General features: G+C 40.9%; 1 protein-coding gene across 1 annotated transcript in view; it reads right to left on the bottom strand.

Moving 5' to 3' along the window:
• LOC115036020 (leucine-rich repeat and fibronectin type-III domain-containing protein 2) overlaps nt 1-3,091 on the bottom strand; it is a 128,950-nt gene extending 125,859 nt beyond the window's left edge. The window contains exon 1 of the mRNA XM_029494121.1: nt 2,886-3,091. The gene's annotated coding sequence lies outside the window, so the exon portion shown is untranslated. The remainder of the gene's footprint in view (nt 1-2,885) is intronic.
• Nucleotides 3,092-22,197: the final 19,106 nt, after the last annotated feature.

The following is a 22,197-nucleotide window of genomic DNA, read 5'->3' as shown; positions in this document are numbered from 1 at the left end:
TTCATTAGAGAAATGCTTCCCTCCGGTGCACTGCAATTTGAGGTGAAGATGCAGATGAAAATTCCCTGCAGCTGTGCTCCATTTAGAAGAAGTGTTATAGTGTGCTACGGCAGGTCAGCTGCAGCTCCCTGCCTGCATGCTGGCTCCTCCTAGCTTCTGTGTTGAATCTATTTGTTTATTTGCTGTGTGTTCCCAGTCTGCTCAGCCCATTCTGCCGGTGAAGGTGAGTGAAAGCAGCCATAAGGGAGATTTTTCTGGAATGAAACCAAAAGCTAACGTGTCTTCTTCTTTTTTTTTTTCATTGTTTGTTTGTTTTGTTTATTTCACACAGCACACGTCGAGATGACAGGATTGCAGAGACATCATTGAGGGTTTAAGTCTGAATCCCGGGTTGTTTTCCACTTCATTTTTGAGCTCCAACAACGTTCCATCCAAAGCTATTTCATGTAAAGCAGAGCTGAAAAGGAATTGATCCCATTTCCATTATTAACAAGTGGCATTGAATAAAACAATCCACCCCAGTCTTCCCACCTCACTTGCATAATTTCTCTCACAAAACAAGAACTTTCTAAAATTCCCTGGGAGCTCTCTCTGCGTGTAGAGCTTCTCCCTTAGGTGAAACTGGCCTATTTCTGAGCGTATCCGAAGCATCCATCTGCCAGACTCATAAACTACATTTGCCTAGCGATTGCAGGTTACCTCATCTGTCAAAGCAGGTCTATCAATTTCACTGAGCAGCTTCGACAGAAGGCATTAACCCTCCAATGTTATATCGTTATCAGACATCAGGAGACAATAGCTGCAACCGATATCAACATGTCTGATGAGCACTGGTGAGGACTCTGCTGCAACTGAAACTGAAGAAGTGAATAACAGTGAAAAGCAGGCGGAGTTTAAAGGATTCTAAGAGTTCCTACTTTATTTGTTTTCTGGCTAGAATATTATGGATTACTGGTTGAAACAGGCAACAAGCCACGCTTGCAGGCCCCAAAGCACCACATTCGCAACCCAACCATCTCTGCAGGGTGCAGCCACGTGTATTTTTTCTCCAGCTAAATATTTTGCTGATCTTTACATTCAAAGCTTGTGTTGTCCCAGCCCAAGCTGAAGGAACTCTAATGAGTTCATCAGGGCCCTAATGACATCATCAGCCCGAGCCACATATCACACTGAAACACTCCACACGGTGATTAAACTCCACCAGACTTTAAAACCTTATCATTTGGGCTCTTACTATGAGTGATGAGTGATGTTATCAAAGTTCTGAGAAATAAAACTAATTTTCATTGCCTTTGAAGAAACTTTTTTTTTTTTTTTTGGCCACCTGAGGGCAGTGCTAAAAAGTTATGAACGTATTATTTGTATATTTAAGTCCAATATTAATTTCCTTTGGAATCTGTTTTCGGTCTCAAATAGCTCTTGGGGGAAATATCTGGCTGTTTGGCTGCCAAAAGCTTGACTAGCCTGACTCTCTCTTTCTCTGTCTCTGGCATTTCGATAGTCAACGCTGTATTTTTGCAGATTCATTCTATACATCCCTGTACGCTCAACGCTCTGAATTAACCCTTTCACACACCGTCACAGTGTTTTCACTGGAAACACTGATTACTGATTGAAATGAGCCAAAGGTGGGCGTGCTCTTGCTGTGTTCAAAGCAAACAAGACAAATAATCACAACTAATGCTGTCGTTCCATCCTGGAGCTGCATAGTGATGCCGACGGAGACAAACGACGGTCCCCGCTGAGGCTCGGGTGTGCTGTAGTGTCAGAAAGATTTTATCGCCGTGAACAAAACTCTGTTGAATCTCTTAGGTAAACTACACGGGCTTTGCTGCACTCTGCATTCTCAGGCTAAATCCTTGCCCTGGGTGATTCTCAGAATAGCAGCGACGAAAAGCCCCGAAGCAAACTGTCCCCTCCGCCACCGCGGCTACTTTTGTGCGCTGTCCGCGGTGCTGAAAGGACCCGGCAGCGCTCCGGCTCCCCCCTGATTGGATCCCCTCAGCTGCCACGATGGCACTTGGAACCCATGAGAGGGTGGTGTTTACGGAGGGTTGGTGGCGTTACACCGCTGCCCGTGGGGCCTCATGGCGGCCATCGAGTCCTTAACCAAACACCACGCGCGCGCGCACACGCCCGGAGACTTGTATTTTCTCGGGACCCGGTGAAATAATCAGCACATATGGAGCATGCGATGCAATCCTCTCTCTCTCACACAGAGGTAGCCCCCGTGCAACTTAAAGGGAGTTTAATATAGGTCTTATCCTAACTGTAATCACAAGGGGACAATTTGGAAAGAGTAGGCTAATCTCTCTCCCTCCCATCTCTCTCTTACACACTCACACGCAGGAAACAACACGTAACATTCGCAGACCCGCATAAACAAACAAACAAACAAACAAAAAAGACACGCTTATACACACTCCGGATCAGTATGCGTCGGGCACAACTACCCTTTCTGCTTTCTGGATTTCCGTGCAACGCAGAATCTCTCCCGCACACATTTCACCCAACAATTAGACCAAAAAAAAAAAAGCTGCAAAGAATAAAAAGCAAACTGAATAAATTAATAATCATAATAAAAAAAAAAAGTCTCAAGTAGGAAGACTGACTGCACTGGTTACTTTCTGCACCTGTAATAGTCCAGGAGAGCGAACCCTCAGCCCATTACCACGCTGCCTCTTATCACAGCCTATGCAAATCCGGATCTTGCCAACGCTGGTGTCAGACCCCAGACACCGTGTGCATTCTTGACAGCGCAAAAATCGAAGCTTGGCAATTTACTGCAAACCAAACGGGAGGTAAAGTGGAAACCAAAACATCCACCACGTATGGAAGAAAATTCGTGGCAGTCACAACTCCGGCGCGTTAATGTTATTCCTTACCTTCAGAGAGGGACGAGTATCCATTGTGTGCCACCACAGACTCGATACAGTATATTCTGCTCCCCGGTTCAAGGCTTCAGCCGCTCCCTTCCCATTCATCCACTAATTCCTGGTGGCAAACTGCAAAGCCAGCTGCCTCCCAGCCCGCATGTCGCGTCTTCTCCCAGCACTTCTTCTGATTCTTCTTGGCAATTTTTTTTTTTATCTTTTTTTTTTTTTTTTTTTTTTTTTTTTGCCGCTCTCTCTCTCTCCACCAGCAGATGCTCTATAAACCTGCGCCTTTTGCAGGGAGCCAAGCTGCGACGATCAGCTTCACAGCAGATCTGGAGCTTCCCCTTCAAATAAAAATAACTAGCTCGTTGGTGTGTGCACTCTAAAAAAATTCCAGGCGGGTTTTATAGACAGTGGAAGAGGCGCTCCTTCTTCTCGGTGCACTAACCTATAGTTATTTATCAGTGAAAAACACAATATGTCCTTGGAACGGTTTTCCTTTCCTTGTCTCCCGGATGCTCATCCAAAACAGAAGTAAAAAAAAAAGAAAAAAAGAAAAAAAGGAATAGATCCCAAAGAAAGTTTTTGCTTTGTTTGTATCAGTGATTCAGGAGTTGTTTTGTGTGTGTGTGTGTGTGTGTGTGTGTCCAGGAGCAAGCAGGTGCAGACGCTGAAGAGTCTGAGTAAGACTGACTGCACCGGAGCGCCGGACAACCCTGGATGGCACCAACTCTGCTGGGTAACGCGCAGTCCGCCGGGGAGGGGAGGCAGAGGCGGAGGGGGGGGGGGGCAGTAGGTGGGAGGGTGGGCAGATGTCGCCGGGTTAGCCTCGATCACTGCTCCTCGACGCGAACGGACTCACGCAGAAAGATCGCAGCTGCGATTATATGCACAGTAAGCCACTTTGGCGCGGCCCGTGTGTGTGCGCGCTGTGTTGCCTGCAGGGGCTTAGGGACCGACCGCGGATTAGCGTGTGCTTAGGGGTGTTAAGCCTTCACAGCAACAAAGTAGCCTATCAGGGCTGCGGGGAACTCGGTTTCGGTCCTGTATTGTTTGCCAGGCCTTTGGAAACGAAGTGCACCGTTTCCCCCGCAGGATGCTACGCAGGCTGCGGCGCTCCTCGCAAACTGCTGCTGCTGCTGCCGCAACCTCCAAAAATCACAAGGGTTCACCCCCATGTTTGTGGCATTTCGCATGAATGGGGCTCAGCTCCCCAGGAGTGGCAGAAGAGAGAAATAAATCAGCAATCAGCAAATCATGATTGATGGAAATTTCATTCAAAAGGAATTTATGAAGTGACACCAAAATAATCTGAAAGTTACTAAGTACGGTCATTAAAGTACCGTTACAGTTGTTATTTATGGTAACACCCCATTTCCTGTTTCATCTCAATCATCTCAATGAAACAATTATTTAGTTTAAATTATTTCACAATTAACTCCAAATATTATTATAGAATATATATATAATTCATTCACTACAGAAAAAAGTAAAATTAGAAAAATATAAATCATAAATGGTAAATTAAGTATTAAGATCCGCATTTATAAGACTTAATATAATAGCAATGAAAGACGTACTTCCGTATTAAGACTGCTTTTATGTCTCCTTGAGTGCATTTTGTTGCATATAATTATAAAGCCGTTGCAGCTTCTTTACTTTTATTTAAGTGAAATTTTTTGAATTAGCTTCACCAGAGGAGAGAGCTATGAAATTTTAACATGATCGGGAAGATTAAACTTATAGAATTATAATTTCATAGTTGAACAGATGTATAAAATATTGTAAAAAAAAAAAAAAAAAGACTTTTTGGAGGATGCATGACTTCACAACCACTTTATAAGAAAAAGATGAAGGACAATCTTAGCAGCTGTCTACATGCCCGTATTTGGTAAATATGAATTTCTGACTGCACTTCCTTAACGAACTAGCCTCTAATTGAACTTATTCAGCCTTTAAATAGCTTGTCTTATTTATTTACTTATTTTTCTTTCCTCTCAATTAGAGTTGAGCAGCCTGCTGAGGTGCTTCCATGCAGAGATGCATGACTTGTCCTTGATTATTTCCACATTAGTAAGCTAATCATCATATTTAGATTGTATGCAGTGATAGTGACTTCCATATGTCATTCTAAAAACACCTAAGTGTGACAAGCTACATGCGACACTCTCAAATTATCATGTCTAAGTTCTTCCAGAAATTTACTATAGCCCCACCGAACGGGTACACAAGGATTGTTATTGGATTTGGCTTATACACCTTGATTCCTCGGCCCGGATGGTCGGTACAGTTTGTTTGAAATGTTGTCAGTCTTATTGGAACTCGGTGGTAAATGGCACCACCTTTGACCATGAAGCTCATCCACTGAAAACCTGAGAGTAAAAGCAAAGACAGAAAGCCATAAACAGAAAACTCTTCTGTGAAACGTTGACTTTTGTTGCCTTGAAATTAAATATTTTTTGACCATGCACAACTTTTTACAAAAACAAACAAACAATACCCTACTATAAAAGCAAATGCAGACCACTGGAGTTTGAATAACATGAGTCAGGTGGAATTCTTTTGGTTTGTTCATGTTTGGAAGACGTAATAAAATGAATCACGTCCTTTCAATAATTACTTGAAGCTTTTTGTCTGAAACACTCATAGCTGGTTCAATTGTCTTTGTCATATCCTGACATAAAGCCGTTGCTGAAAATGACTCCACAGTGAAGACAAAAGCATCAGCTTTACCTTGACTTCACTTTCTCTGGCTTTTAACAAACAGTTATGTTTATACTTACTTTTATACTTTTACAACAAGAGCAGAAATAATGTCAACTGCTGTGGACACTGTGAAGTCCCCCGCCTTGTAGTCCTGTGGGTGCCTTGACAGAGATTCTCTCTTGGGTGTGACGGAAAAAGGAAACTAGATTTCCTCAATAAAACACGGCCATGGCAACTGCTTGAAGAGAAACATCATTTGTCAGTGACAAGATTGTTGCACAGCTGGTTTTGGGGTCCCAGCTATTTGCAGATGATGCGGTTCATCAGATTGTGTCCAGCAGCAGTTTGCTTGCGTCCATGTCTGAAGGGGCTGGGATAAGAGTCAGCAACTCCAGGGCTGGGGCAATGGCTCGCTGCTGGAAAACAACGGATCGCTCCATCTGGACTGGGAGCCGAGCTGAAGGTGAGGTGAGGTGAGGTGAAGGAGTTTCAAGATCCTTTTTCGGGTGAGCTTGACAGGTGAATACAGGAGGCATTACGCATGCGGCCGTTGTGGATAAGAGGGAGCTCATCGTCACCTATGGTCTTGAAAAAAGATCACATTGTGAATACAAGTGTCTGAAATGATGTTGCTAGATTTAGCCATAAGGTCGGGATGAGGACGTCCAGATGTCCAACCGAGGGAGCCCAGATCAGAGCTCCTGCTCCATTGTCTTGAAAGGAGCCATTTTAGTTGGTTCAGGCATCTGATTAGTGTCCTGGATACTTCCTGGGCGCCTTTCAGTGGAGCAAATCTTGGCTCACCCGGCTGGAAGAACCTGGGTGTAGGCCCGGAACATGCTGGAGAGATTTTATGTCCCATCTGGCTTAACACCGTGTTGGGACTGCCCAGACGAGGCAGGAAAAAAATTGCTGGAAAAACAAATGTCTGGACGATCTTACTGGCTTTCCTGCCATTGTGACCTGACCGGCTGAAAATGCACTGGTGGATGGAAAAATTGTTGTTGTATACAAAACTCAAAGTTATTAACTGTCAAATAGACCCTCCCCTTCTAATGAATGATAATCGTCTTCAAATAAATAGACTGTCAAGAGCTTTTCTCGTTTTCGGTTGCTGATTCTAATTTTCATTGACTCCAGTCGAGGTTAATACACTGTAGTTGGACAAGATGCGGGATTGTTTGTGTTTGACTTCATTGCTGAGCAGAAAGAGGATCCCTGCAGGTATTTTGTAGCTCTTGGGGTTTTTAGATGGAATGGGTGGTCCCACACTTCCCTTCCTCTTCCTTGGCTTCGTTTTCAGTAACTAACCCTCTGTTTTCAGTAGGAGATGTGGATGATGTGCATCTCTCGCCCACTGTGCCATTCTTTTCCAATGCCCTTCATGCAACATTCAAAGAGCTGAAACACCTCATTTCAATTTGTCGAAATATATCTGAAGGAAGATTTAAGTTACATCTGTTAACACCCCCAACTGTCTACACAGATCACGGCAGATGGGAAATTTTGGTTCTGTAGCTTGAATGTTGTTACACCGCTGTAGTTCAAAACTCTGTAACAGCCGTTTGCAACAACGGCACATAAGCATCATTTCAGAATTTGTGCTAATTTCATAATATTTCACAAGACTGGTGAAAGGTTAACAAACCACACTGTATATCATGTCCCACTGACACAAATCTCTGGTAGCCGTGCATCAGCTTTGAGCTGTAAAGCAATCATTGAAATTATGATTCCAATCAAGGCTTTGAGCCACAGCTATACTACAGCAAACGTGCTGTAAGCAGTCCCATATGTGTGTGAATGGAAGTGAAGGCAAGGGCTGTTTCATTTAGTTGCAACAGCGACAAAAATGAGCTCTAAACTTGGTACGTTAGCATATTAGCCATGTGATTTTGATTAGGTTCGCATATTGATATTATTATTTAGGCGACATTCCATTTGACCGATGAATAAGAAGGAGCAACGATACGCTCTCACTGTATTGTTCGATCACCTGCTTGCACTATATGGTTTCTTTCTGTTTGTGTTGATTGCACTTTTTAGTTCGCACCATGCAACACCACACCCTCGTATATCCAGTCACTAACCATTAGGATCTGCTGACTTCCCAGTTCATACATTTAGTTGCCATTCTTGGCTTTCTCTGATGTAAAAATAATATATTCATTGTTTCACGTTGAACTGTGTGTTTGTCCCCCTTTGTCTTGGCCTAAGAGCTGGGTCGTGACCCAGATTTGAAATAGCAGTATTAAATGAGGAAGCATTGCAGCAGCTGCCCTCTGTCACCTTATTTTCCGAGCATCCGTGCATCCATCCATCCATCTTTTACCACTTTTCCATTTCTGGGTTGTGGGGGGGTGGTGGAGCCAATCCCAGCTCACACTGGGTGAGGGTGTGGTACAAACTAGACGGGTCACCAGTCCATCACAGGGCCAACACACAGAGACAGACAGAGACCAACAACCACTCACACTCACACTCAGACCTACAGACAGTTTAGAGTCAGCAGTCAACTTTGGATGGTGGGAGGAAACCGGAGTACATGCGAAACCTGCACAGAAAGGCCCCAGGCCAGGAACCAATCCCATGACCTTATTGTGAGGCAACAGTGCTAACCATCATTGTACGCATCCGTGCTGACCATTTCCAAGCAACAGCTAACAAAATCACTAGCCGGCGAGCTGATACAATGTGTAAGAGTGGTTAAAGTGGCAGCTGGGGTTATTTCTTGTGGGATGTTTGGGGTACTCCTACTCAGTGAGTTCAGTAAGCATTGGGTCCCTCTGCGTAGACACGTAAATATGAGCACCGGTGCAGAAGATGAGCGAATGTCTCACAAAAACACCTCAACTCAACAGTAGGTTTAATTGATCTTTATTCAGATCATCTCTTTGCATTAACTAGTTGGCAGAAAGCCCCATCTTCTGAAACTACATTTTTAAACTCATATTGTATTCCTACACACTCAGGTCTGGACGCGCACAATGTGCTCCATTTGCTTCCAGCTTACTAGTTATTCTAAAGATGATTTCAAATATGAATTAAACTTTGTTAGAGAATATTTGCTTAAACTATCACAAAAGAGTTGTTAAAATTTGTTCCGCCATTCATATATATGTGTGAGAATGAGATCATGCATATTTAATGCAACACTGACTTTGCCCAAGAAGCATATTTATGCTTGATCCTTCAGTAAAATGGTGGAATATACTTTTCACTCCTTAATGTATTTTTGCGTTCCAGCTATGTTTAGATTAAAAGAACTTCATACTACCTCCACTGCTGATGCTTGTGAAGAGAACATATTGTGATTGATCAACTAATCAACACCTTCTTCTTGATCTCATTTCGCGATCAGTCCTCTGACGCTGACTTGAAAATAATTCACACTTCCTGATTAAATATGCATCCATTTCTGTGTGATGTGGGAGCATTGCTCATTTTCCTCATTGCTCATTTCTTAACATAAATACATTTCATAAAACTTTAATAATTTCTTTAGATGTTAGCTTCGAGATACTCCTTTTCTTCCCCCCCAAATCTCAGCAGGGAACCTGGATTCAAAAAAATGTGTTGTTTTTTTGGTTTTTTAGTCTCTCAAATTAAAATGTGAATCACTTCAAATTGTCTGTTTGTAGTTTATTTGATGATGATTTAAGAGCAAATCATTAAAGGAAGAAGATGACTTTGTTCCCCTTCTTGAGGAGACATCAGAAGGTCGAAATATGACATCACAGGACGAAGCTGTGCGATTACAAATAGATTATAATTACAGCATTATCTATTACAGGCTTGTGTTCCTGACATGGCTACAGTTAACATCAATCAACCAATTTTACACAGTTCATGAAAGCTACTCTGGCAGATTGTAGGAATAATAAGAATAACTGTCGTTACCATTAAATTCGCCATGCCTTTGAATCATTGAGTGTCTTTTTTTCCCCTTCTATAACCACGTTTTTAGGCGGTTCATTCAATTACGCCATCTCCACAGAGGCCGGCATGCCAGCAGGTCACAGATACTGATACCCGGCTGATCGACTCAGTGCTCCGAGACAACAGATCAATAGAAATGGAGTGACAAACGAAACTCTATCCACCTCACCTTTGATGGATTACAATAGAATAACAAAGGGTCAGGGCCACACACCTCCACCTTCATGTTATCAGACAGCAGTAAAAACGTGGAGGACACAGTCTGTGAAAGGAAACCTTCTCCATCTTCTGCTGACAAGCCGTTGGAACTATGGTACAACTCATTGAGTTGCATGCCGTTCTGCAGTGTCATCTGATATAAATAGGAAAAATGTGCCGCTAGAAGAAAGCTGCAGCTCAGGATTTATACTTCTTGGGTTTCCACTTACACTTGATTCAGTCTGATTGAATGTAAAATAACAATTTGAAAAACATCAAAACTACTCATTTGTTCAGAAGTCAGAGATTTTCACTCCTAATGATATTCATTTGTGCTTTATAACAATTTACATTTATTAAAGTTCACTTCATATTCAGTTTTATAAAGAGTTTGGTCTAGACCTGCTCTATATGTAAGTGTCTTGATGTAACTTTGTTATGATTTGATGCTATACAAATAAATAAATCTGAAATAAATTTGAATCATACTGTACAAAGTACATTGTGTGAAAGCTAAACTATTGTATAATAGTACATCACTTGTATATTTGTTGCATCTCCGTCATTTATTCCATCCCCTTGAATATATTTTATCCACTCTATTTAGCCGTCAACTCCTCCTGTTAAACAATTTTGAAAATGGTAGTTTGGTTTCCCTCATCACCTTGACAATGTTTGCATTTGTACAATAGTCCACATTTTATTTCTAAGTTTCAAATAGTTTCTCACAAATACCAGTTATCTGTAAGGACAATTTTGTCACGGTGGGTGGGGGTGTTGCCGGAATGAGGACCCAAATGCAGGAACCACAGACTGGGTGTAGAGGTGAAGATTGAACTTTGATAGCAAAAAAACCAAAAAACTACAAAATAACAGAGAGGCAGGCAGGCAGACCAAACAGGAAAACATACGCCGAGGGCCCACAAACTTACCCAAGAGACAACATGTGATCAAGGGACACAGAGAGACACTGGCCAAGAGACAGGGATCCGACATGGACTAACCAGAAGACAGGACTTAAATACAGTGACTAGACAAGACACAGGTGAACCACATTCGGGCAGGGAAGGCAATCAACATGAGGGAAACAGAAGAACAAGATTTTCAAAATAAAACAGGAAGTGACAACACAGACCGAACACACTCGGCAGAACTCGAAAAGTAACAGAACTGAAACCCCGACAGTGAAACTAAAACCATGACAAATTTGTTATGTTGGCTTTTTTATTCTTCCATGTTTCATGGAGCAAACACATGTTATTTGTATGCTTGCATATAATGGCTGATCACAACATCTTCTGAGTCTGAGTCCAGTACAGGTACTTTGCTAATGGTCTCCATGAAATAACTAAAGTTCAATGTTTGGAAACTTTTGTGTATTTCAATCCCCTATTGGTTTTCATCTGAACAGGACATTCACTGGAAATCCATTCAGGAAAGTACATAACGAGGAGGAGCGAAGGGATTCACTGAGGTCTTATAATCAAGCAAACACGCACAAAGTTTCTCACCTGTCAGTGAGGACAAACAGCAAGTTAAGACCTAGTGTGGCTAGTCTGATTTCATCCCAAATGAACTTCTCTGAATGTATCAGAGGACAAAAGACGGTTATGATGCTTAAATTAACATTGCCTATATTTTTAATGGGGAGGTGTAGCATGCCATTGGAACATGTGCTGTTACCGCTGAAAATAAAACAAATACATTAGTGTAAATGATTAGCTTCTTTTAAAAGCAGGTGGTAGTGTATTGTTTACTTACCTCCCTGAGCCCTTGATCAGCAATGGATCACTTCTCTCTTTATACTTTGGGGATCACCTTGCCTGTCTGTAGCACTCAGCCAAAACCCCATTAATTCCTACTGATGGCAGAAAGCTTTAAAAAAAAAAATGAGTCACAGATAGTCCATCAGCGAACATGATATAAGTTTACTTCAGCTGTACAGGACTGAACACTCACAATTTGTCAGAAAATCCAATAGCACACACAGAACTTTAAGGTGCCAACGAAAAGAGAGTTAGCGGCAAAATCACTGCATTCACTGAAATGAAGAAAGTAATGTAGATTTTTATTCAATTAGATTCTTCGCTGTATAATTATGTCATCTTGACGTTAACACTGAGTATTATACTGAAAAGATGTGCCTCACGCTATGTTCATTCGTGGTTGTGTTACACAGCGGGACTTCTTCTTCATCTTCTTCGAGTGTGACAACCAACACGCAAAGCACACAAACTGACAACAACCCAGTAATTTAGCCCAAACACTAGGCTATTGACAGAATGAATGTTAATCAATGACAGCTGATTAGACGCACCGCCGGCAATGTTTGTTATTGAAGCTGCGCTCAGCACCTGCTGAGTAGCTGTAGCTGATGTTGTCTTCACTGCTTTGGGGCACAGTACATCTTTCCAATCCGCTGAACTCACCCCCGTCACCAATACGACCAAAGAATATTTCACTGCCTCTTGCCAGTTTTTCTTTTCTTATGTAGGAGGAAGCTGCTTTTGCAGCCAGGTAAAATGCTAACACTGTAGAGGCTCGCTTTTAGCTACATGCACCAAGTGTGCATGTGGTAAAAGGTGAAGATATCTGCCTTATTTGTCACAGGAAGGATTGTCTACTGATGCTACTGTGCAGAAAATCAACAGGCAAACAAAGACATTTGGTTGTTATTGTGTAAATGCACAATTACACTCTGGTGCGCCCCATGGGTCTATTCTTGACTGCTATTATTCCTTCTGATCAGTGTTTTACCTTGTGTGCAATCATTTTCTTCCCAGCACAACATAAGCAAATGTTTTTTGAGGATTCTCTGTAAAAGAGTGCACTCCCTGAAGAATTTCCAAGCTGATGATTTTCTTTCCCCAATCATTAAAGATATTTAAACCATGATTACAGCTGCACGGGGATATCCTTATCAGTTTTAATTTCCTGAAACACCTGGGTACTATATTTGCTATTGGTACATTTTCTTGGGACTGTTTTCATTTAATCATCATTTGAAGGCATTTACAGCTCCGAGATGCTGTATGATAATTCCAAATTACAGTGATGGAAGTCTCTGCGATGGAGGGACGTGACGAAGTGCAAGAGTTTGGATGTGTTTTTGTTTGGAAATAAATGTGTTTTTGTTTGGAAATAAACGGGAAATAAATGGGACATATCAGGTTGCACACAAAATACTAATTAGTTGAACAATGTCATTGGTTTATTTATTGATATTGCCACGGTATTTTATTATTATTATTTTTTTTTTCGAACCGGTCCTGTTCAGCAGATGGGGCAGGAAGTATGAATGTTCCTGGTGCTTTGTTGTGTTGAAACAGTTCTACTACTGTGTTTAACTTTATCAGCAATGGCACTGGTTTATTGATAAAGCTCCCGGACTGAGGCTCAGGAGTGGATAAAAAGAGAGAACAGGAAGAGGATAGAGGAGACAGGAGGGAGGGAGGGAGGGGAGGGGAAGGGGGGTACCAAAAACATCGCTATGGTATTAGCTGAAAATAACTTTTTAAAAACAAACAGTATTCCAGTTGTATCGTTACCCATTGAAGTAGAGGTGTACGTGTCGCGTGGTGGTTTCTGCTGAAAGTGATCTGCCATCACAGTAATGCTACAGTCTGAGCGAGTGAACCCACAGGCCAGGCTCTCAAGGCAAATGGAGATTCAAAAAGTGTGTGAAAGCATCTTCAGTTTTGCTCAACAACTTCAGTCTTTCAGAGTTTTTGGATTTTTCCATCTTGCCTTCCATTTGTGGCCCACTCAGCCTACTGAAAACTGTAATCACTGCTGTCAGTTCTGCCCAGTTACTGATATAGCGGTCGTCTATCTCAATATCCCTTATTTTTCATTATTTCCATGCCTTTGTTGTCATGGCTCTGTCATGGTAGCTGCTGAGTACGTGCATGCAGAGACAAATGACTGCCCATTCTCTTCCCACATCCTTGAACATTTTTTTTTTTTCTCCAGTTCGTTGTTTATTTCGACTGCTCTGTCTGTGTATTTTTCATAGTTTAGCCATGAAAAGTGCTTTAAGCATGTTAGGATGTAAACAAGTCCACATTTGAGGCTGAAGGAGTGTCTGAGTTTATTGCTCATAAACTGAACTTTCCCTTCAACGTAAATGAGCCGGCAGGTTTACAAAATGACAACTTCAATCCTAAATGCAACTTAATCAAATTGTAATCTGGTACACAGCCTTTGAAGCACTTGCCACCTCCACGTAACAGTTCCTTGGACGACACCCTGTAATCGAATAATCCATGTGTAATAATGTGTCAGTGTCAACAGGTTCTGCACCTTACACAGCTAGACTCGCTCCATTTTTAGGTCAGGGCAGGTGTCCACTCTATTTTCTCCAAAAGAGAAAATTCAAACCATAACTTTTATTATCTCATGCTGCTGATAAATCTCTCACACGCTCTCTTTCAGCCATATGAGCAATTATTGAGGCAATGCAGTTAGTGTCATTGTTTCAAAATGATGAATTAACCGACCAGATGACAGTCAGCGCCTAAATCGGTAAATCAGTCCATATGCCACCCTGGGGGGACAGAGAGACATCTGTCTTCTGAAAACAGTTGATTTATTTACTGATCAGTGGCCACTTCATCCCCAGAGAAAATGTGTTGAGGCAACAGATATGGACCCAGTGTGGCATGCAGATTAGAGTACAACGAAATAATGCAGGCTGCTGAAGTATATTTGGGTTTTGTTTTTTTTGTTTTTTTTTGTTTGAGTTTGCCTGTTCTGAGATCCTGATACTATCTGTGTTTCTTCCTCTGCTTCCTTCTAAATGTCACCCGTTGTGATTGGTATCATTTAATAAAAGGAAATCAATACAGGGTAGCTGTGTTTACTCGGAGTTATCGTTTACAGATCAGCATCTCAGTCACTCTCACATCTCCTCTGAGAATCCGTGGTAGCAACGAGATTATGTGATGACAATGGGTGAAGCAGAAATTTTTTTTGAGGAAAATAAGATAAACAAATTTTCAATTACCGAGGCTGTGCCCTTTTCCTCTTTTTTCTTGGCCGGTCACGAGAAGGGAGCAGACGTGGTTGGCAGTTTTTGGAAGTTGCAAAAATCTGTTCTAAACCCATGCACACTTGTATATCGACGTTATCGGCCTTTCCCCGGATGTTCCTCTCTATAGCACATTCAAGTAATTGTTGGATTCCTTGTGTAACAGTTGACAAATCTTATTTACACTGAAGCTTTTGGGTGTAAAGCAGCAAGTAAATAGTTCTGTCACGGCTGAAACGTTTATTTATTTATTTATTTTTTTAAGCTTGTCCAACACGTTGGCAGACATCTCACGGAAGAAATGACATCTACCAGTGATAAAGCTAAACTCGATGACACAATGTTAGCTCTTACGCTCTTATATAAAAAGCGTGTGCATGTGCGTTAGACTCTCAGGAGCCCAGGTATGCAAGGGATTCCTGACACTGACATTATCGCACAAAGGAAGCTCACACAATTATAGTGTTGGGGAAAAAAAATGCACGCAAATCGAGTCAGCCAAATTTATGATTGCTATACACTGCTTAAATCTGGCTTTGCTTGGAAATGAACTGCTGAAAGCACGTAGCACAACAAAAGAAGCTGAAAGTTGGCACCCAGAGCCATCCATCTGCCTCGGACTAATGTCTGAAAACAAGTAAGAATACCAAGGGGTGCATTTCCTGCTCTTCCTAGACTGACTGTGTGGGAATATGGGTGCCTTTCCCGCCCATGGTGTTAATAATTCAGCACTTATGCATATATTCCATACAATTACTCAGCCAAAAGTAAAAAAATAAAATAAAATAAAATAAAAAAATAAACCCATAGCTATCAGACTGATGTGGAAGCTTGCCTTCTTGTCTTCTTTCTGCTTTATTACCCATTCTCAAAAGATGCTTGTGCTTCATGTTTTATTTTGTTTTTTTTTTTTTTTTTCTTTTTTCTACCGCAACCATTTCTTTCATTAGCTCTCTGCCATTCTGGTTTGGTTCCTACCGCCTCTCTCCCTTTAGAAACAACGTCTGCCTCAACTTGAAATGCTTACACGCACCAGCTATTTTCTGGATACACAGTAACCTTTTCAGCTGCTCATCATCGCAAATAAAATAATAACAATAATATATCATATGTACAAAGAGCTTTTCAGGACAATTCACAGAGAGAAAGAAAAACTTCGCTGAAAAGTAGCCGAAGACAAACTTTACATGGAAATTTTACATTCCTCCTCGACCATACGTGTAAGTGTTCGAGAAAGAAATGCCACAGTTTGAACTGGATTTTTGAGTGTTCAGTGTTAGCACATTACCGAGCTGAAAAATCAAAGAGTATTGCTTTACGAACACGTCTCACAGTAGATCACTGAGCGCAACACTGTGGTGACGGAGCAAAAGAGTTGACTGCATCGCTTAAGGCAATAGTTGGCAGAGATTATGTGAAAGAAAAGTTTCTCCGATTATCATCCTCTTCTTTTCCAGCTTGATCCATGAGAGCTACTTTTCAAGCTGCTGTCAGATTATCATTTAGATATTTGTTGGCATAAGCAGATTTTCAACAGCACTCCTGATATGGGGGGAAGTACAATAGAATATTTTCAGCATCTTTTGGGCAAATTTCATTTGCTTCCTATGGTTTGCAATTACCTCCTCAGGTCTGAATGCTGACAGGGCATTGTGCAATGGCTGTACTGTGAGTGACTTATATTGTGCACTATTGTATTTGAAATATGGTCGAGGAGGAAGTGGAAAATGCAATGGCTGATAAACAACTGTGGTGCTGGAGAGCGAAAACCTCATTATTGAAATGCTGATGTACTTTGGAAAAAACAACGAACCGTTTCAACACACATGTGCTCCACAGATAAGGAAATGTGTGGGTCTGTTTTAAGACCTGCCAAACACCACCACTACATGACATGTCACCTAGCTGTCGCCCAAACAATCCGAAGTAAATGGCTCTATGCAATAGTAGTGTCTACATGTAGGGGCCTCATCCTTTTTTTGGTGGCGTGAGGAGGGAGTGGGGGATTGGGGGGGGGGGGGGGGGGGGGGGGGGGGTAGTGGGGATTAAATTTAGCAGAGGGCTGCTGGTTGGACTTGTGCTACTGCCATCAGGGCTAAGTCCCTGTGCCCTGACCCAACAACAAATTATTTAAATTAAATTTTGGAATTGTTTGGGCCGCATAGGAGCTTTATTTGAATAAGTGTTGGAAATGTCACAACCTCAATGTGCCACTGTGACACAATCAACTTTCCAAAGGCAGCCTGTAAAGGATGGGTCAAAGTTAATTGTCGGTGCTTATCTGCATTTAGTTTAATCAGCTGATCAAACTAAACTGCTGACTATTCAAGCTTCATTGTAAATTTGTGATTCAGAGGTGAGAAACAGTTTTCAGCTTGGCTCAGATTTTGGAAAAAACATTGACGTTTCTGTTAAATGATTGTTGAAAAAGGGGCAACAAACATTCTGTCCAGGATAAAAGCTGCATGGTTAGGGTTGGTAAAAGTTTCAAAGTTAAACAGTCATGATGGACGGAAAAAAAAAAAAAAAAAACATGACTGCCAGGCTACTTATAAGATGCAGTAAAAGCATTTGAGTATTTCGTGTAATTTTAGCTCTGTTTTATTCTCGTCCAATTAATCATATCATCTGCTGTTCTCTCGTGATTCGCAGGAGGCTCATTCATTCATACATTCATTACGTCTTCGAAATCAGCATTTCAATGAAAATAAATAAATATGGTCTCAAAGCAAGTTTTGGTGTGGAATCAGAGTTGATAACATTTGTGTGTTTGTCATAACCCTTTTGTCAAAAACAGCTGCCTGCCTGTTGAAGAAGCTGGAAGTAGGACAGATGGGGGGGCGGGGCACAAGAGCAGAATAACTTTAAAGAGCTGAGAAGAACTGTAGTCAGTGTGATCGGCCCCTTTCCCATAATATATCCATTATAAAGATAAAGAAAATACATCACAGCTTCAATTAAATTTAAATTTGCTTTATTTCTTTCTTTTTTTTTTGACATTTTTTACTATCTCTGACAACTCCTGGGAAAAAATATATGGGTCTTTAAATGCGGTATTGTGTGTCTTTGACTTGCGACTATTCAGATGGAATTTTGCTCCACCACTGTGTGTCAAATCAAGGAAAATTGGTGGTTTTAGTGAATCTTTGAAACTGTGAATTTCTACAGGCCATGCCTGTGTGCTCTCTGTGGGACAGAGGTTACAGAGTTCAAGGTGGGCCTTGAAACTGTCACTTGTTGTGACAGTCGTCAGACCTTGGCACTGTGAGGGGGAACAACCCTGAGCTGTAACCCGCTCTGATTGAAACAAGAGGGAGAGAGGTCTTCTCTTCCAAGTTTGCGTTGTCATGCTCATGAGCACATTACATAAGGCTGCAGAAGTGAGTGCAAAATCAGCCATCATTCTTGACTACATTGTCAACGAAGGAGGAGCAGATAACAGAGAGGAGAGAGAGGAGGGGCCTCTGGTGCTTTTCTACAATGTCATTGATGTTTCAGCCTACGATGCCTTCGTTACACGGACTGAGCCGAACCCTACCTGCAGGGCGAGCAGGAAGAACTGGAGGAACTTGAAAGGGCCCTCGCGACTACTTGCATTGAAAAGCAACAGCACCTTCCTCGCACAGCCGCTTCAGCAGCAGTGGTAAGGGCTGTGCAGCAATCTGAGCAGAGCCCCCATCAAGTCCCACAAGGAGCCAGCACAAGGGCACAGAAAAGAAAGCGACTCAAAACAGGGACAACCTGCTGCAAATGTGGGAAACGTGCAAGTTTCACACGAGGAAAGTTTCCTACCACTGCTTTGAATGCAGAGACTAGTTTTTAGCATTTCATGGTTACAATGGTTATATTGTTCGTTGTTGTGAATTCCAACGGTGCCACTACATTCATTCAATTTTCATTTTCAATAAAACGTAAAACGTAAATAATGTTAATTTCCTATGTAAAAAAGACACGATATTGTGTAATAGATGTTTGGCTCCAACAACGAATTGAGCAAAGCCTTAAAAATACACTCTCCCTGCTCTCTGGAAGACGAATGCTCCATTTATTAATGCCAGATAGGCTATTTAATCATTCTAAATAGATCTGTGGTTCAAAATTTGCAATAGTTACTGAATACGAGGGAATTCTTAGGATGGTTCAAAAAGGTCCCTGATATGTCTGCTTATTAAGTTTTAAGCAGTAAGAGTGACTGACAAGCCCTGCAGGTCGAATACACCATATTTGACAGCATTTAATCCCCCAGTCAATAAATCATTACCAGAAATGTAATTACCCATTCACACTGAGGAGCTGCTTTTAAATAGAACAAACCAATAAGCATGGCTCATGTTCAATGACTGCAGAACATTTGAAGCCAAGGATGATTACATTAGCCTGGTCATGCAGGTGGGGACTAATTGGCTGAGCAGGCTGCACTCAGCACCTTTCTTCCATTACGCTGGTGCATCATTCAAATGTATTCACAGTTCACATTTCTTATCTCTATTAAATCAACTAAAAATGTTCCAAAATTCGTCATATGTCTCCAAGATAAAGCAGACACTAGTTGATGACATAATTAGGAATAAAATGCCCTCCATAATTATTGAATCGATTCATACTGTATCTAATTTTTGTACTTTTCCAGTATGACGAAACTACTAAATCAAAACTTTCGCAGGATAAGCTGAATGCTGTTTTGGACATAGTCCCAGCCACCAAGCCACGGCCATAGGTTTGGTTTCATTCATGCTTGTGTGTTTGTTTTATTTAGTTGATTTATGCAGCTCAAGAGTCACAACAATTCTCTACGTTACAAAGAAACTTATTCTTCCAATTTATTCTACATGAGCCCAAAATCCATGGCCATTACCAACTGGTGGAGACAGATGGCCACCCACGCTGAGTCCGGTTCTGTTCGAGGTTTCTGCTTCCAAAAAGGAAGTTTTTCCTCACCACTGTGCTTGTTCCTGGTGGGAACTGTTGGGTCTCAGTCATCAATGACATGAAGAGGATGGCCTAGACCTGCTTATTTGAGGAGTGCCTTGACACCACGACTGTTGGGATTTGGTGTTGATAAAACTGGCTTGTCATGCTCAAAGCCAGAACAGAGCTGACAATGATTTTTATTACACGAAAAATAAATAAATAAATAAATAAATAAATAAATAAATGAAATAAAATAAACACAATCATTTCTACTCTCCAACTACTGAATGTGCCTTTAAAATGTAAAATTGCTGACCGTCCGCTTGCATATTCTGACAAGAAAATTATTAAATGGATTGCTTCTGTCAGAATCTTTGCCATCCACAACCCAGTCAAACTTGTGAACAGATGTGTTAATTTGTTTACCTCCAAGCATCACAACCATCTGCCCCTGCAGTGGTCAACAGGCTCTGAGAGATGGCGTCTATCAGACAAACATCAGACAGACAACAGAAGGATGTGGCTGAGATGCATAGAGTGGATGCAGCCAGTCAGGCGGAAAGAACAGAGGGAATGAAATAGCACTGCACTGAGGAACGTCGGTGCAAAGCGAGGTTACGCGTGTGTTGTGTCTTAAAAGTGTCAGACTTTTCCCTCTTCCTAGTTGGGACGTAGAGCCAACGGCACCTTGATTTCTGCGGCATTTGTTATTAAATTGAATTAACAGTCTGCTACATGGATGTGGCGATAATTAATATTTAAATTAGTGTCAGCAATCATGCTGGTTGTCACTTTTAATTACTTGTGGTCAAAGTTTTGATAAAAAAACCAAACAAACAAACAAAAACATAAATCAAAAAGTGTTTCAGTTGAACACAGATGTTTATGATGCATCAGTTATATTCTTTATGAAGACAATAATTACCATAATTACTGCGTGTAAAACATTTGTGCTATTGATACCCCACAGCCTTGTCTTTACCTCGGAGGTTTGTATGTTGTCAAAACATTCCCAACACAAGAGCAATTTTTGTATCAGTGAAGTAAATTAATGAGTAGCCCGAAAGCTACAAACTCACTCTTACAGCCATTTGAACACAGACATGTTGTACGATCATAATACATAGTGTTTTCTTATTCGTTTTTTAACAAATATAAATATTTCCTCTCCCTCTTATATTTGAAACATATTTTCCAAAGAGAGTACTACAATAGGATATTACATGTAACATGTTAATAGGTGCTTTTGAATCAAATTTTCTGAGAACTGGAACAGAATCTTTAATTTTACGTTTTCTCTTTACGTTTTATTTCATTTTGTTTTTTACGGAGCTACTATTTGTTAAGCTGATTTCAAAGAGGCCCACATTGCACAACCTCTCTTGCATAAGCATAAGCATAAAGAGATTTTCTGTAGTCCAAAACTGCTGACTTTATTATACAGTTGAGTGATGTGATCCGGTCAACACTTTTATCACAAGTGCAAAGGAATGGTTATAAATGTTAACATTCAATTCACAATAAGATGGCACCAGATGGCTGCGTGAACATGGTGACCTTGTATATATGTATATATATATATATATATATATATATATATATAGGATACACTCAAATTGAGTCTCAGGAACATATCAATTATAGGTTAAAAGACTATGTAACTAGTAGGAGTAAAGGTTGGAGTATTTATAAAGTACAAAAATACTGAGTTATTCTAATGGAGGATTTTTATTTTCTTTCTTCTTCTTGAATGGTTGACTAATACCAAAAAACACCTACTCAAAATGCTCCACTAGTTCATCAATAAATATAAATCGGTTTAATTGGCGTGCTTTGATCTTGATCTTTTCCAATCAGATGAGCTCACCTTCTCAAAGGTGATCTGGAGACTTAGCTAATGCTCATTTAAGTCTCATAGCAAAAAGTCCCAAAATTTGCGGCAATGAGATTTTGCGGTTTTCCTTTTCAATAAACTTGAAGAAAGTTAAAATTGTCTTTGAAATTATGATTGTACTTAGAATGCATCTTTGAAACCCTTCAAACCGTTGTGCAGGGAGGGTGGGGAAATCTTCACTTTACCATTCAGACTTTTATATTGCAGAATTTAATGCAGGCAGCTTCTGGCTGTTTTCAGTTTTAATCTGTGTTTGAATTGATTCTCTCCACTAGAATGTACTTATTTTAGCATATTGTTAGCACATCCATTTATGTAGAAACCGTAAAACAGTATATGGTCGAATGTATAATGGGGAGAAAGCAGGTCACCATGTGAACTCACGCAGTCTGAGGAGTTTAAGTGGTTGCACATATCTTGAGTGTATGTCGTACGTCAAGTGAATATTGAAATTCAAGGCCAAAAATTTCAAGGTCAAGCTCAAGTCTTTATCGTCATTGTAAAAAATACAGAATTTACAACAATATTAAGATTGCTAACCCTTCTGTGCATAAAAGACAGACACACACACACACGACAAACACAACATATGGCAAATGAGTCTATTTAGTCTATTTAGTCTATTAGGTGATCTGATAAAGAGC

Source organism: Echeneis naucrates, chromosome 22 (assembly GCF_900963305.1).
Source record: "Echeneis naucrates chromosome 22, fEcheNa1.1, whole genome shotgun sequence".
Taxonomy (NCBI): Eukaryota; Metazoa; Chordata; class Actinopteri; order Carangiformes; family Echeneidae; genus Echeneis; species Echeneis naucrates.
The sequence above is the reverse complement of the archived record's forward strand: the minus strand, read 5'-3'. Positions and strand labels throughout refer to the sequence as shown.